We start from the raw sequence: 6,000 nt of genomic DNA on the forward strand, positions 1-6,000 counted from the left end.
CTGCTCCCTGTCTTGGGCTGCCCTCCCCAGCCTCCCAGCCCCGGGGACACTGCAGTGACAGGGGACATCACAGCCTGCCCAGCGCCCCGCGGGCTCTCCTCCAAGGCACGCAGCAAGCCCGGCTCTGCCTTCGTCCCTGCAGCCACATCTGGCCCCACAGCCAGACTCCTGCTGCACTTCGTCACTCAGCAATCCCTCCCCGTCCATAAGAACAAATTATTGGGAGCAGAGGGAGATTTTCAAGCACTTCCCAGGGAGCTTTTACCCATTGTTGTCTGCGTCTGGGGCTGGAAAGCCTTGTGTTGGCAGGCTTGAGGCAGAGCTAGGAGGCCTGGTCTCCTTTCCCCATCCCTTCTTCTGTCTCCTCCAGGGGCAGGAACTGGGTCACTTCATGTCTCTGTGCACAGGCATCACCACAGAAAAACATCCCGAAGAAATTGCCTTTTATTTTTTTTGTCCAGGCCAACCCTGATTTGAAATACAGGCCTAGGAGATGGATTACTGCTAAAGTCAGTGCAGTGAAAGAGTCACTGAGCTATTGTAAACAAGAACCCAAGGCCACAGGTAAAAAAAAAAAATCAAAAAAACTTGTAGGTAGCAGTGGAGGAGTTACCAGGTGCCCGCAGAGAAGTGATGCTGGTGCAGGTGGCCAAGGTGAGGGCTTGCTGCACATCTAGGTGGCAAAGCAGAATAAATGGGTCCATGTGTAAAGGACCTGCTTTCTTACCAGAGGGATGGTACTAGGAAAAGTGCTGCAATTTCCAGGATGTGATAAAACTGTCCTCAGTAATCCTCAAGAACCATCACTTGAACATTTTCTGTACCGAAGGAACTCAAGTCTCTGGAGCCATATTGCCAACAGCAAGCAGCTTTGGGGAAAGCTCAGAGATTTAGAACAAACCCATTCATACAAAGCCATTACTAACCCTAAACTTAGAAAACTAACTCCAAGATGAACTTGGATTTCTTCACAAAAACATCAGTAAACCATATTTTCTGTTGTCAAATCTGAGCAAGCGTTGAGCATACTTGGTCATGGACAAGCAAAATCTTAACTTGAAGAGTCACTTGCCTAGGAAGACAAACCTTAAAGGCAGTTCTCCCTTGCCTGTTGGAAAGATTAGCTCCCCACCACGATCTCATTGCCTTTCTGAGCTGTTGCTGCTTTACGTGACACATTGGTAGTTGCAGAAGCTGAGGCACTCATTCCTAGCACTTTTATAAATTTTGGCCAAGCAGCACAACACACAAGGAGAAACAGACCAGCTCCCTTCTTGCTCTGAGGGCTTCATCTGGGGCAGCAGCACAGCTAGCAGTCACTGCCTGCTCAGTAACCACAAGCACCAAAACAGCTGGAGATGAGGACATCCAAGGCAGAACCCCATGGAGAAGGGAACCAGAGACTGAACTAGATGCAACTAGAACTGAACTAGACCCACGGGCAGGGCAGGCAGTGCTGTCCTCACTGCAGGAGCTGCTCTTGGCACAATCCCACCTCAGCATCACATGAGATGTCAGTTTACTCACTTAACTGACAGCAAAACACTTTGCCAGGAGTTTCCCATCAGAGCTGTCATTCTCACAAAACACTAGTTTTTTTTTCCCCAAACCCTTCCTGTTTTCCTGGGCTAGGCAGGGATGACAGATGCTGGGGCAAACTTTGCTGCTCTTTTCAGAGGCCATTTTCTCTGGTACTGACAGCTGACAAACAGAGCATCCACTCGCTGTACAGCTCTGTGCCATTACTGGAAATAAACAAGTAAAGGTAATACACGAAGATTAAATCTCCGCAATTTCTTAAAAGCCTTTATTGGAAGAATTAAATGCTCCCAAATATTTGTTTACCAGAAGAAATCTCTCCATGGAGCTTCAGCTACTTAGCTCATCATGTTCAGAGTCAGAAGCTCCTTGCCACTTGGCACAGCATTTATTCCTAATGGAGTTTGGGATACTGCCAGTTAGCACTTGATTACAATTAACTTACTCCACTCTTTTAAGATAATTTAATTGGTTTATTAATCTGTGTATTGCTCCTAACAGCTTAACAATTTACTCCATGCTATATGCACAGCTTTGTATTTGTCTGTAACCAAACCTCCTGGGAAGGGGCTGTGGCACTGCCATTGCTGCTGTCCCTCACCCACATGCCTAAGGTTCATCCAAGCTCTTCTCAAGTAGAAGCTTCAGCCCCCAGAAATTCTGCCGTGCCACCCAAGGATGCACAGCCCCACAGACAGCCCATCACTTCACTGCCTGCTGACCTGTGCCAGTATTTCGGCAGGTAGAGGCTCTCAGAGCCATTTACAAATTAGCCTAGGATCAAACACAAGCTCCCAAGTCTAACACTGCATCATCCATGGGGCACTTTAAAGTAAAGCATCCCATTTTCTGTGCAAATGCCCTGCTACAGCTGGTGCAGGAACTCCCTCTCCTCCCACTTCCAGGCCAGGAAGGGAGCAGAGGACACCAGGACACCTGCTGGCTGTCACAAAGCTCCACCCCACAGTGACAATGCAACACCAAATCATGCCATAAAACATATTTTTTTTCTCTTAATGAACTCAGCTTTTAGAGTTGAATCCACCCCCAAATGTCACCTCTGTTCCCTCTAAGTTACCTCAGCTTTTCCTACCAAGAATGGAACCTCTCCCCCTCTAGGTTACCTCTATTTTTCCCCATTTTAAAAAAGTTTGTCCCTTCTAAATTACCCCAGCCCTTCCCTAAAACATCACCTCTGCTCCTCTGAGTTACCTCAGAGCTCCCCTCCATGCAGTTCACTCTGTACCCTATATATTACCCCACATTCCACCCCCCAGACACAAATTCCATCTTTGTTCCCTCTAAATTTGCCGCCTTTCACCTCTACCAACCTCACCTTGCCTCGTCTAATTTACCTCACCCTTTCCCTCAAAACCCCCCAAAACACCATAATCTCCCCCAAATTAACAGCTGGTGTTCTCCCAATCCTCCCCTCTGCCATGGCCCACACTGCACCCAAGGGTGACCGAGCCCCCCCCGAGTACCCCACAGCTGCAGGTGCCCACGGGGTGGCAGTGCCACTGTTTCACCCACCCTCAGGGGATGGAGGCACCCCATCCCATCCTACTGGGAGCCCTGTGGGGCAAAGTGACACCCCACGGTCCTCATGGGCACCCCAGGGCCTCCCATGCACCCCCAGGGCCTGGCTTGAGACCAGAGGTCCAGGCCTTTCCTTTAATTTCCCTCCCAGCTGAAAAATAAGCATTATCTGCTCCAAAGCGATTTCCCCAAGTTTTAAACCGCACGCAACCACTTCAGATGATTTTGACGTAAAAGCCTCCGCTTTAATCTTTTCCACATTTGTGCCGCTGCTTTCCCAGAACAAACACTTCCACAGCGCGATCTCCCTGCCAGGAACAGCTCCAAAGGGAGCGTGCTGCTTCATGCAGGAATGAGTGGCTGGAAATAACCATAAAAGTTAAGGAAATAAGACTGTTCCCTATACATTTTTGAGCTTTTTTTCTTTTAGGCATACATATTCTATCTCTCTCTGATCCTTCCACCTGTACAGAGGTTCTCATTTAAAGGTAAACACCCATTTTCCTGCTAATGGGAAGCCCTGGGTTGGATTACAACCCTATAAGTAACACCCCCAGGGATGTGACCTGCTACCACAATCATTTTAAGGGCGGAGAGATGCCACCAGAGCTGAACCCCAGCAACCTCCAGCCCATACAGGCACCAGAACTTCAGTGACCGCTACATGCAACACCCCAGGCTCATTCAGACAGAAGAAAAATGTGTGCAATGAGAGCATACCTTGAATATTGAGGTGGCATTTCGGTTCCTGCTATTCCATCACATCCTTTTGGGTACAGAAGGGAGAAAAAAGGATTACACTGTGGCTTTGAAAAGTGGAGGGTCAATGGTAGGCAGAGGGCAGGATTACCATGTAGCTGCATGGGGAGGTGCTCAAATGCCTGGAGATCTCAGCTACAGTGGGCTGAACGCTCAGGTTTCCACTGCCAAAGAGCTTAAAGATCAACCCCAGCAAGGCTAATCAGGACCCCCCGAGCTGACTCAGGAATCTGCCCCCACTAAACCATAGCATTTTGAATTGAGCTGAAGTTGGTGGGGCTGGAAGCACACACCCAGACCTTGGTGCCTGCTACCTGGCTGGAGATGCTGTGCCAGCATGAGGTGCTGAACCCATACCAGGCCATTCTGCTGATTCAGGTGCACTCCAGTGTTTTAGCTTAAAAGGAAGAAGCTTCATCCCAGCAGGTTACACCAGTTTGGCTATCATCTCTTCTGCAGAAGACACAGCCAGCACAAACAGCATCACGCTTGCCAGCAGACGGGAGGAACATCTCATGGTGTGCTGCTCTGTGCCGCCAGCACCACTCAGCAGTGCTCTTTCCAGGCTTTTATTACATTATTACATTGCTATTGCATTACGTTTTATTACATTACTTGCCGGACACACCATGTCTGCATCTCCCCAGCCTTCACCAGCTCCCCCACAGGTCTCTGTAGACAGGAAGAAGGCAGGGGACTCTGCAGAGGACCTGCAGGACCACCCAACCCCACCAGCACTGCAGCTAGTAGCTGAGAGCTAAAGAACTTGAACAAACACCCTTCCTACCCTGTATCACTACAGAATTAAAATACAGCCTTATTTATAAACTCATAGTCCCTAAACATACTTCAAGACTCTCACTACTTAAAATATTTAACCCTAGCCAAATACCTGCTACTCTCTGAAGCTGTAATCCTGAAGGCAGCAGAGACCCCTGCAGCACCTCTCCCCTCCCTGCACCAGGCTGCAGCACAAGCAGAAACTTCCCCAAGCCTCCTGGGAAGCTTCTTATAGGGACCCAGCTGCTTTCCTGGGACCAGGAACAATCATGGGCAGCATCTGGGGGCAACTAACAGAGCACAGGTGCAGCCCAGCCTGTTTTCTTGAGCAAATCCGTTAACATTTTTCCTGTTCTGGAGCTGCATTCCTAACAAAGTATTTTAGACCCTTTACATGGAAAAGCCTTGTTACTGTAAAGTGCATAAACAGAAAGTTGTTGCTGTTTTGTAGTGGTCTCCCTGGTGCTTTTTGAAAAGATGACTTAGAAAGAAAGCCCACTTCTCTGCCCTTCCTGTGCAAAGGAAAACATGGGGGGAAAAAATAAAAAATGCATACTCTTTCTTCGCCTTACACCAGGATTTGTACTTTTCATTGCTTTGAAATTCCTGGATACAAAGTACTGGCCATTCTGATTACCAAAATATTCTCCTTCATCACTAAAACTGAGTCTTCTGAAATATCCCATGTCCTGAAATAATCTTATAAATCACGAGACTATATGAAAAATCCAAGAAATTGCTATTTAAGTTCATATGCTGGCTTAGAAACCTTTTAAACAAGCATATTTCTCAGATTTTTGTTGCAAGGATCAAATCAATCATGACAGGTTCTTTACTATGCAAGCAGCTGAGGGTGTTCGTAATGAGCCAGTCAAAACATAACGTGCCATTTTTCCACAGAATAGGTTTTTTCAATGTTATGAATCTCTGTTTTGAATAGAGTCAGATTTCAGTCAAAAAGAGTGTTGGGCAAGATATTCTGACAGTGATGTTTAGCAGCATGACCCAGGCTAGGGGAAGTAGCAGAGAAAACATATTCCTTAAAACACACGTCAGTGGAATCTGTGGCTGTCACCCAGGGGAAATATGTTTGGTATTTTATTCCTAAGGTTCCTTTTCTTGCTTGCTGTTTATTAACTTGAAGTACTTCTAGGTATTTCAGCAAGTTACTGGCATCCAAAGGGAAAAGGGAAGGTTCTGTTGGTGGAAATTGGAGGCAGAGACAGGTGAAATGATAAAGGTAGGGCAGGAACCGGATGAAAAATACACACTGTCATAAGGAAGCATTGCAGCTATAATCATGCACAACACAGGCACAGGTGAAAGCTCTGCTTACAAACATACACTTAACAAAAAGGGGATTTGTTAAGCGTCACAAAGTAA

The 6,000-nt window shown here is 47.2% G+C and overlaps 1 long non-coding RNA gene across 1 annotated transcript; it reads right to left on the bottom strand.

Annotated features, from left to right (window-relative positions):
* Window positions 1–3,298: 3,298 nt before the first annotated feature.
* LOC125182759 (uncharacterized) lies at window positions 3,299–4,838 on the bottom strand. The gene is made up of 3 exons (XR_007163272.2): window positions 4,730–4,838; window positions 3,799–3,844; window positions 3,299–3,438 (listed from the first exon to the last, which is right to left on the bottom strand). It is a non-coding gene; the product is annotated as an uncharacterized lncRNA (long non-coding RNA).
* Window positions 4,839–6,000: the final 1,162 nt, after the last annotated feature.

The sequence above is a fragment of the Anser cygnoides genome, chromosome 21 (assembly GCF_040182565.1).
Source record: "Anser cygnoides isolate HZ-2024a breed goose chromosome 21, Taihu_goose_T2T_genome, whole genome shotgun sequence".
NCBI classification, from domain to species: domain Eukaryota; kingdom Metazoa; phylum Chordata; class Aves; order Anseriformes; family Anatidae; genus Anser; species Anser cygnoides.